The sequence below is a fragment of the Rhinopithecus bieti genome, unplaced genomic scaffold (genome assembly GCF_001698545.2).
Source record: "Rhinopithecus bieti isolate Rb0 unplaced genomic scaffold, ASM169854v2 scaffold_5216, whole genome shotgun sequence".
NCBI lineage: Eukaryota > Metazoa > Chordata > Mammalia > Primates > Cercopithecidae > Rhinopithecus > Rhinopithecus bieti.
The window spans coordinates 108,894-120,437 of NW_016805021.1; the positions used below are offsets into that span (position 1 = coordinate 108,894).

General features: G+C 43.1%; 1 pseudogene; it reads right to left on the reverse strand.

Moving 5' to 3' along the window:
• Nucleotides 1–6,684: 6,684 nt before the first annotated feature.
• On the reverse strand, nt 6,685–8,120 carry LOC108528893 (40S ribosomal protein S3a-like; annotated as a pseudogene).
• Between the last annotated feature and the right edge of the window lie 3,424 nt (nt 8,121–11,544).

Genomic DNA, 11,544 nt, shown 5'->3' on the forward strand with positions numbered 1-11,544 from the left:
CATGGGCCCAGCACCACAGTGAATGGAGAGCCAGGTCTCCCCCTTAGGCATGGGCCCAGCACCACAGTGAATGGAGAGCCAGGTCTCCCCCTTAGGCATGGGCCCAGCACCACAGTGAATGGAGAGCCAGGTCTCCCCCTTAGGCATGGGCCCAGCACCACAGTGAATGGAGAGCCAGGTCTCCCCCTTAGGCATGGGCCCAGCACCACAGTGAATGGAGAGCCAGGTCTCCCCCTTAGGCATGGGCCCAGCACCACAGTGAATGGAGAGCCAGGTCTCCCCCTTAGGCATGGGCCCAGCACCACAGTGAATGGAGAGCCAGGTCTCCCCCTTAGGCATGGGCCCAGCACCACAGTGAATGGAGAGCCAGGTCTCCCCCTTAGGCATGGGCCCAGCACCACAGTGAATGGAGAGCCAGGTCTCCCCCTTAGGCATGGGCCCAGCACCACAGTGAATGGAGAGCCAGGTCTCCCCCTTAGGCATGGGCCCAGCACCACAGTGAATGGAGAGCCAGGTCTCCCCCTTAGGCATGGGCCCAGCACCACAGTGAATGGAGAGCCAGGTCTCCCCCTTAGGCATGGGCCCAGCACCACAGTGAATGGAGAGCCAGGTCTCCCCCTTAGGCATGGGCCCAGCACCACAGTGAATGGAGAGCCAGGTCTCCCCCTTAGGCATGGGCCCAGCACCACAGTGAATGGAGAGCCAGGTCTCCCCCTTAGGCATGGGCCCAGCACCACAGTGAATGGAGAGCCAGGTCTCCCCCTTAGGCATGGGCCCAGCACCACAGTGAATGGAGAGCCAGGTCTCCCCCTTAGGCATGGGCCCAGCACCACAGTGAATGGAGAGCCAGGTCTCCCCCTTAGGCATGGGCCCAGCACCACAGTGAATGGAGAGCCAGGTCTCCCCCTTAGGCATGGGCCCAGCACCACAGTGAATGGAGAGCCAGGTCTCCNTGGAGAGCCAGGTCTCCCCTTAGGCATGGGCCCAGCACCACAGTGAATGGAGAGCCAGGTCTCCCCGTAGGCATGGGCCCAGCACCACAGTGAAATCAAAATAAACAAACTTGCCATTTTGAAAAAGAAACATGATCAGGGCATAAGCCTTACCAGATAACAAAACATATTATCAAAATATAGTAAGAAAAACTGTGTAGTATTGATATATTAATACAAACAGTTATCGAGTACAATGAAACAGCCTAAACATTCTTTACTGTATTGCCCAGGCTGGCTTGATGTGATCCACCTGCCTCAGTATCCCAAAGTGCTACATACGAAACAGAAAATTCAGTATAGAGTCAGCTGGCATTTCAAATCAGTAGGGAAAAATTCTCATTTTAAAAATTATATTGAGACAACTGGGTAACCATCCAAACAAAATAAATTCTAGATAGTTGAAAATATAAAAGAACCATACAATTACTAGAAGAAATAAAGGACACTTTTATTTTTTGTAATCTAGTAGTATACAGATGTAAGGCTCAGAAACTATAAAAGACAAGACTGACAAACTTGATTATATGAAAAGAAAAAAATTTCTGCATGGCAACCCCTCTGCATAAGCAGAATCAGAAGAAAAGTGACACACTGGGAAAAAATGTGCAGTTCAAATTAGAAGTAAAGGGGAAAATCCTTATGTATAAAGAGCTCCTACAAATCCTTTATGTATAAAGAGCTCCTACATTAAGAAAAAGACCAATAACCCTGGATCAACCTTATACAAAATATAAGAAATACAAATTAAAACTATCATAATAATATAATAAAATATAATTAAATACTATCTTCACTTGCTGGCACAGATGAAAAATCAGATAGGGGCTCCAGAGACAGGTGCTGTGTTATTGTTGGTAGACGTGTGAATATATCCAACTTTCTGGAAGGCAGTTTGGAAAACACCTATCCAAATTATAATTGTACCATCACTTAAGTCCAGAAATTTCACTGTTGGGAATGTAATGTACAGATATTCTTGTACACATGTGAAATAAACTATGTATAAGGGTGTTCTTTATCCCACTATTTGTTAATAGGAAAGATTGAACACCTAACTGTCTGTGAATGGAGGGGTGGTTAAATAAATGTTATTACAGGCTTAGTGGCCCACACCTGTAAGCCCAGCACTCTGGGAGGCTGAGACAGAAGGATGGCTTCAGGCCAGCCTGGGCAACAGAGTGAAGAATGTTTAGAATCCTAGGCCTGGGTTTGATTCCAGCAGGCCTGGGTTTGATTCCAGCTCTGCCACTTACTAACTTGATATCCTGAATGATTACTTAATTTCTCTGAGCCTCTTATTGCTCATCTGTAAAATGGGAATAATAATAGAATCTACTACATATGAGTATTAGGAGGATTAAGTGATATAATCCATGTGAAGATCTTAGTCTTGTTCAGAAAATATTGGTTTTCTTTCTCTTCCACCTTCCACTAGTAAGGAATCACTAGTGTTGCTAGCTATTGAAAGTAAATATAATTAAATCATAAAGCAAATATAATCAAATCTTGACTGGGGGCCAAGTGTGGTGGCTCACACCTGTAATACCAGCACTTTAGGAGGCTGAGGCAAGCAGATTACTCGAGGCCAGGAGTTTTAGACCAACCTGGCCAACATGGTGAAACCTGTCTCTACCAAAGCATGGTGCTACATGCCTGTAGTCCCAGCTACTCGGGAGGCTGAGGCAAGAGAATCATTTGAACCCAGGAGGCAGAGGTTACAGTGAGCTGAGAGCACTACTGCACTCCAGTCTGGGCAAAAAAGCAAGACTCTGTCTCAAATAAAGATATATAATATATATTATATATGTGATAAATATATATTATATATTATATATGTGACATATGATATATATTATATATGTGACATATATGATATATAATATATATGTGACATATATGATATATAATATATATGTGATATATATGTTATAGACAATCAAATCAGTTTAATCCTTGCACACATTCAAGAAAACACAGAACAATAAAGTTAGGTGAATTAGAAACAGATCCCAGAATTTTAAAGTGTTTAATGAATCTCATAGCAGGTTCCACAGATTAGTGGGGCAGGTATGTATTAATTAAGATATAACACTGGGATCTTCAGTTAACCATGTGACTATAAATCACTTTAGTATTCTCACCTTATACCATATACAACATAAATTTCAGATTAAGAGTTAAGTGTTTAAATTTTTTTTTTATTTTTAAGTAATATAAACTCAAAGGAAGTTGAAAAGATAGTACAGAGTTCTGTGTACTCTTTGCCCATCTTCCCCCAAAGATGACATCTTCTGTAGCTGCCATATCAAATATCAAAACCAGGAAATGGATCAGTATCATTAATTCGAGTACACACTGTGGCCAATGTGGTGGCTTATGCCTGTAATCCCAGCACTTTGGGAGGTCGAGGTGGGCAGATCACTTGAGGTCAGGAGTTCAAGACCACTCTGGGCAACATGGTGAAAACCAGTCTCTACTAAAAATACAAAAATTGGCTAGGCGTGGTGGCGGGCACCTGTAATCCCAGTTACTCAGGAGGCTGAGGCACAAGAATCGCTTGAACCCGGGAGGTGGAGGTTGTAGCAAGTCGAGGTTGTGCCATTGCACTCCAGCCTGGGCAACAGAGCAAGACTCCGTCTCAAAAACAAACAAACAAAAAAATACAATTTGCTTTTTTTTCACTGTTTTAAAAATCATGATTTGTGTATGTGTATATGTATAGTCCTATGCAATTTTAAAAGTAAACTTCACTTGTTACTTATTTATCTGTTCATTTGTTTAAAGGAACTTTGTTTTTTTTGCAGAGCAGTTTTAGGTTCAGAGCAAAATTGAGTGAAAGATACAGAGATTTCCCATATACCTCCCGCCCTGACACAGGCAACGTTCCTTACTAGAGTAGTACATCTGTCACAGCTGGTTAACCAATCTTGACACGTCTTTATCACCTGGAATCTGTAGTTTACACTCTCGGTGTACCTTCTGTGGGTCTGGACAAACTTATAGTGATACGGATTCACCATTATGCCTTCGGGCAGAGTAGTTTCACTGTCCTAAAAATTTTCTGTGTTCTACGTATTCATTGTCTCTCCTGATCCCCAATCCCTGGCAACCACTGATCTTTTTACAGTCTCCCTAGTTTTGCCTTTTCTACAATAGAATGTCATATAGTTGGAATCATACAGTTTGCAGCCTTTTCAAATTAGCTTCCTTCACTTAGTGATAGGTGTTTGTTTCCTCCATGTCTTTTCATAGCTTGATAGCTCATTTATTTTTAGTACTGAATGATAGTCCATTGTCTGGTTGTACCACAGTTTATTTATCCATTCACTTGCTGGAGGACGTCTTGGCACTCCCAAGTTTTATTTAAAAAGCTGCTGTAAACATCTATGTGCAGGTTTTTGTATGGACATAAGTTTTGTTGCATGCAATTTTATCCCATTAACAGATTGGTGTAACCACTACCACAAACAAGGTTAAGAACTGTTTCATCACCCCAAAAAATCTCCATCATGCTACCTCTTTGTATTTGCATTCACTTCTACCCCTTCTTTCCCACTCCTTGCTATTCCCAACCTCCAACACACATACATTCCTGTCCCTGACAGCCACTAACTATTCTCCTTATTAAAGCTTTGTCATTTCAAAAATGTCACGTAATTGGGATCACACAATATGTAACCTTTTGAGATTGTCTTCTTTCACTAAAAATAATACCCTTGAAGTCCACCTAAATTGTTATAAGCATCACTAGGTGATTCCTTTTTATTGCTGATGAATATTCTATTTTATGCTTATACCTGAGTTTGTTCAGTCATTCACCAATTGAATGACATTTGGGCTGTTTCCAGTATTTTGCTATTATGAATAAATCTACTATGAAAATTTACACACAGCCTTTTGTGTGAATGTTTTTATTTCTCTAGGATAAAAAGTACAAGAATGCAATTGCTGGGTAATATGGTAAAGCTCACTTTGGGAAGAAACTACCAGACTATTTTCCAGAATGATTATATCATTTTACACTCTCCCCAACTATGTATGAGAGATCATTTCTCCACATCCTCTCCAGCACTTGGTATTATTTTATTACATTTTTTATGTTAGTTGGTTCTATAGTTGCATTAGGAGTTAAATGTTTTAAAAATATCAAATCTCCAGAAGAAAACTAGAAGAAAACATGAGTGAAAATTATCTGATTTCTGGCAGGGGAATGACTTTCTAAAGTTAACAGGTTCAACCAGAAGAAACTTTAAAATTTCTAATGCCCCAAAACATCACTGACAACAACAAATATAAGCAACAAACCGGGGAGAAACATCCATGAAAAATCAACCCTGCATTACTGAGACTCCAAAGCCAGGCACCCAGAAACCTACCCTGTTCCTGTGACTCAAGTTTAGCTTGTCTTTGAGAAATTACAGTAGGTGAAAAAATTAAGTTATTGATAAAAATTGCAAAAGGCTTTCCAGAAATGTTTTATCAGTGTTTGGCCTACCAGTAATATATGAGAGTGACTATGAAAATGGCTTTTTAAAGATAAATTCTTTTCTTTTCTTTTTTTTTTTTTTGAGACAGGATCTCATCCTGTCACCCAGGCCAGAGTGAGGTGATGTGGTCACTGGTCACTGCTCACTGCAGCCTTGACTTCCCAGGTTCAAGGAATCTTCTCACTTTAGCCTCTTGAGTAGGTGGGACCACAGACATCTGCCACTATGCCCAGCTAATTTTTTTTTATTTTTCATAAAGACAGGGTTTGCCATGTTGGCCAGGCTGGTCTTGAACTCCTGGGCTCAAGTGATCCTCCTGCCTTGTCCTCCCAGAGTTCTGGGATTACAGGCATGAGCTACAATGCTGGCCCAATATACATTTTTTGAAAAACCAACCCTGGATCTTAACATATGAGCAAAGGACAGGAAAAAAAAACCCACAAATGGAATAAAAATTTTAAAACATGAGAAAATATTGTAAATCATTAAAAATTAAAATTCAAAATTACCTAGGAAATATATACTTATTAAAACATCAAAAACAGATCATATATAATACTCAGTCTCACTGGGAGTGGGACGAGGCCTGCATTCTTATGTATTGTTCCCTTCTACTGGTTTTCATCTTCCCCGGTCTTATTCCCCTGGTTCCTCGCTCCTGCTCCTGTGTATCACTCCCAAGTAAACTACTTAATATGACCTTTGTCTCAGATTCTGCCTGTAAGAGAACCAAGCTATGAGAGTTGGTAACAGTGGTTTTAAAAATCAGCCTCTCAGGATGGGATTTTGGAGTGCAGTGGTGACAACCTGGGCAGGCAGTAACATCACAGTCACTAAGACTGTCACCTGCACAGGTACAGGTAGAAGGTGACACATTGGGTTATGTGACAACTTTGACACTTGAATGGAGTTGGGGCAATAAAATTACAAAGACTTGGGAACTGTTCAGATTTTGTTAACTCTTCGGAAGTCTTGACAAACAAATGATTCAGGTTAGCTAAGTATCAACTGAGGTATGATGTGAAAGCCAGAGGCCTCTAGCCGTTGTAGGGTAGAATGTGGTTAAAATCAGTCCCAGGAGCTGATTATAAGGGTGACAGAACTGCAAAGGACAGTTAACTCATGGCTTCAACAAGTCTTTTTTTTTTTTTTTTTTTTTAACAAATAGGACTTTTTATGTCCCACTGTTATAAGTCTGAACTTTAAATAGATTCTTGGACTGGTGGTTCATATCCATCAGCTCATTCAACTTGAACACCTGTCTCATGCCCAGTGGCTTTTCCAGAACAACTACCTTCACCATGAAGCTCCATGACTTTTCCCGATTCAAACTTGGGCTTCTTCAGCATTTTTGGTCTTCTAACGAAGACATCGTGGAGAGGATAAATAGATAGGCAAGCCTTGTCTGCATCTTTTGAGCGCTGTCTGGAATCAATTTATTGAACAATGCTTTCAAGTCATTTGTCTGCACCTCCCGGGTCATGATTTCCATCATCTTCTTCAGGATTTGGCAGACCTGTTGATGCTGAACATAACAGGTCTTCCATATCTGATTGTTGTATTTTTTATTTTTATTTTATTTTATTTTATTTTTTATTTTATTTTTTATTTTTTTGAGACGAGGTCTTGCTCTGTCGCCCCGCGGCTGGAGTGCAGGTGGCGGCATCTCAGCCTCACTGGCCAAGCTCCGACCTCCCGGGTTTGTGGCCCATTCCCTGCCTCAGCCTCCTGGGAGTAGCTAGGAACTACAGGCGGCCCGCCACTCGGCCCGGCTAGTTTTTTGTATTTTTTAGTAAGGACGAGGTTTCACCGTGTTAGCCAGCGATGTCTCGATCTCCTGACTCTCGCTGATCGCCCATCTCAGCTCCAAAAGTGCTGGGATATACAGGCCATTGAGCCCACCGCCGCCCGGCCGTATTTTTTAGTTTTTAAGTAAAATCAGAACACGGATAACAGACAAAGCATACCATGTAGTCTTTTTTTTTTTTTTTTTGAGATGGAGTCTCACTCTGTCAACCAGGCTGGAGTGCAGTGGTGTGATTTCGGCTCACTGCAACCTCTGCCTCACAGGTTCAAGTGATTCTCCTGCCTCAGCCTCTTTAGTAGCTGAGATGACAGGTGTCCGCCACCACATCTGGCTAATGTTTGTATTTTTAGTAGAGATGGGGTTTCACCATGTTGGCCAGGCTGGTCTCAAACTCCTGACATCAGGTGATCCACCCACCTTGGCCTCCCAAAGTGTGAGCCACTGCCCAGCGGTAGTCTTTACATTGACATGAGCTTCAATCATTGTCTGCCATTTTTTGACCATGGAGCACATTTTGTCATGGGTAAGATCCATGGCATGGAAGTTAGGCAGTTTTTGCCCAAATATCTTCAGTAATCAGCTTACATTTTCTAAATGCAACTTCATTATTCTGCAAATCAGCAAGACTCACTTCAAACACATGACGCTTGAGGCCATCGGATGCAGGTTTGGTTCCTTGGGTCCTGGTGACTAGGGTCTTTCCAATATTTCTTATATTGAACACAGCAGGTGCTTTCACATAATACCAATCTTCCTTAGAAAATGGAACCACTTTCTTCTTGGCTCTCTTTTTGCTGCCTTTGTAAGGCACTTGTTCTTGCCAACCACCATGGTGCTGCTCAGACAGCCCAAAGGGTGGAAATGCCAATAAGTCTTTTACGGTAAAAGTCAGGGCCCTGATAGAAAAAGAGAGACTCTGAGACTTGATTTAGGGATATTTGAATGCATGAATCTGAGATGCAAGCTCTCATGCTTCTCTGAATTCTCTCCCCTTGCAGACCAGAGCAGATGCCCCTTGCCTGGGAACCCTGCTAAAGCTTTGCCTGATCTGTACTATTCAAGATGACCCTGCCTCTTTTTATTGTCTTCAGACCAGTTACGAAGATTATGTCTCAGCACAGTCTGAATAGAGAAACACAGCTCCCTGCTCCAAGAGTAAACATCTAACATACCAAAGACATTGCCGGGCTTGGTTAATGTGTCCCAATAGCAACCAAGGATCACATAGGGATGTAGATCTTAAAGGAATAAGATAGTGTGTGTGGATGGGGAGTGGCAAGTGTGTTTTTCTGGTAAGAGTAGAATATAAATAAGATGGGATGGAGGGCAATGTATTGATATAGGAGCCCTCTCTCGTGACTTGAAGTTTAACATCAGGGAAAAGACACCTAGAACCTGTCCTAATAGACGGCTAGAACAGCTCTTTAAAGTTTCTGCTAACAATGGCCTAAAAGAAACGAGGTGAAAATGCTGATATTGCCTCAGCATAGTATTCGTGAAGGGTTCAGAAAGTTCAGATATGTGGGAATGTTAGAGTGGATTGATGCAAAACCATAGGAGCCACCACTGTGCTGTATTCTTCAGGAAGGCAGAGAGAGTATTCCTGTCGGTAGGATAACAAGGGTACAGGTGAGGGAGGCACTGACATCTTTGAGAAGTCTGATGATGGCCATCCTTGATAGGGACCAGGTTGATAGCAGGAGATGCTGTCATGGAAATAGGCTCCCTATTTCAAGTATAATCATACTTGAAAAAATAACTAGGAACAAGTGACAGTTAAGCCCCTGCTCACAAGACATGAAGAAAACAGGAGAGACTCCTAGAGAATTATCTTTGAACACTTGCCTGAAAAACCAAAACAAAGCAAATAAAAAACACCTTTGTGATAAACCTACTTTTGTTTTAAACACTCAACAGAGATCTTTCTGTAAATCTTTTATGGGGATGACGATTTGCCTTTGGTGGTTGTAAATCATCACTGTGTTGGGGTTGCTAACACAGGAGTTTATCTTCTTTTTTTTTTTTAGACTGAGTCTCACTCTGTCACCAGGCTGGAGTGCAGTGGTGCAATCTCTGCTCACTGCAACCTCCGCCTTCCAGATTCAAGCGATTCTCCTGCCTCAGCCTCCTGAGTAGGTGGGACTACAGGCACATGCCACTATGCCCAGCTAATTTTTGTATTTTTAGTAGAGAGGGGTTTTACCATGTTGGCCATGATGATCTCCATCTCTTGACCTTGCAATCCACCCACCTTGGCCTCCCAAAGTGCTGGGATTACAGGCGTGAGCCACCACGCCCTGCCAGGAGTTTATCTTCTCTATGGAGTGAGCCTAATGCCAGCCAGGACCAGGATGAGCATGCTATTTGCAATATTCGTTGTATCCAACATCCTTTGCCATGTCACTCTATAGATGCTCTCACTAAAGTGATGGCCAATTTCCTTACCTTTCGAATCTGGGCTTTGGTATATGGGATGTTAACAACAGCTCCCAAACAGAGGATCACAAAGTACTTGCATGATCCCACTCCCTCCACTCCCTGTTATGTTACTCTAGCATGCCATGAGAACACGCCTGGGCCAGCCTGCTGAAGGAGCTGAGTCATCCCAGTCACCCAGCTGACAGCCAGCTGACTCTTAGCAGTGAGAGGCACTCCCACAAAGCTGCTCTGCTGACCACCCCAGACACAAGAGCAAAATAAATGTTTACCATTACATGTCACTGAGGCTTTGTGGTTATTTATTATGTAGGATTATTATGGAAAGAGCTATCTGATAGATACCATGAGGCAGATATGTAAGAATGAAAATTACTTTGAACAGGAAGAAGACATGATTACCTTCAGGAGTCTGTTGACCTTCTCTTTTCTGCAGTTGCACAGTTGGAACCTGGAGAGAAGGAAGAATACTAGTGGTGGAGTTAACAATAAGAACAACAACAACACCTCATAACCAGTAAAGGTAATGGTCTCATCTAACAAAATCCCGCTCCCAACACATGAGCATGAAGTGCCCCGGCTGGGTAGGGAGGGGTTTGCTGCTGTGTGTAGCTGCCTTCCTGGCCTCCTGGCCTCACCAGCTCCCTGTTCCCCATCATCCTTCCTATGCAGTCTCAATTCAACAAATATTTACTGAAGCCCCATGCTGCCTGCTCTCCTGCTGAGGGGGGAGGAAACCTGTTTCAAAAGGAGTCCTAGTACACTTCCTGCCCCCTGGCACCAGCTCTTGCTGAAGAGACATTTACACAAGCATAGGGAGAGCACTGAACTTGGAGTCTAGTGATCCAGATTCATGTCCCAGCTCAGCCACTCACAAGCCTTGGGCCCACAGAGAAATTCTATCTCCTGCTCACACCTTTCTAAAACACAGATAATAATCCCAAGCTCACACATGTGGGAGAAGATTCATGAGAACAGAAAGACACCATAGGAGTCGGAAAGGACTCCCAAGGGACAGGGGTGGGTGCCACCAAGACCAGGCACTAAGATGGCCAGAGGACATTAACTCCTGGCTCTTCAAGGGGGAGAGAGTACGGATGCTCACTCAGGATGTGGAACCACAGAGTTGGAGGGAGCCTAAAATAAGCCTTGCTCCACAGGGAAGCAAGCCTTGCTCCACAGACCTGGTGGGGCCTGGCTGCTACTGCTGGAATTAGACTTTCACGGACTTGGTATCTGACCCAGCCTGAGCGATGTTTCCTTTGCAGCTCTTGTTGGAAGCTTCCACAAGTAGCACAGCCCATTCCCTGCCACCTGCCAACTCCAACCACAGACTTAGCTCAATGTAGAATGTCAGAGGGACACAAATATGGCCTTTTGCCTCAGGCTGTTCCCACCTGGGGTGTAACTGCAGGAGCCTGAGGCTTCCTGGGATTTGGGTTGCTTCTCAAAGCTCAAAAACAGTTACCCATGGATCAAAATCCCCATGTGATCAGAGCATCAGTCTACTTCAAAACCAAAGCATCAATCCACTTCGAAACTAGATTTGGGCTAGCTGTAGTGGCTCATACCTGTAATCCCAGCATTTTGGGAGGCTGAGGTGGGAGGACTGCTTGAGGCCTGGAGTTCAATACCAGCCTGGGCAACATCGTGAGACTCTGTCTCTACAAGAAATTAAAAAATTAGCCAGGCATAGTGGTGCATACCTGTAGTCCTAGCTACTTGGGAGGTTGAGGTTGCAGTGAGCTGAGATTGTGCCACTGACCTCTAGCCTGGGCAACAGAGCAAGATCCTATCTTAAAAAAAAAAAAAGAAAGAA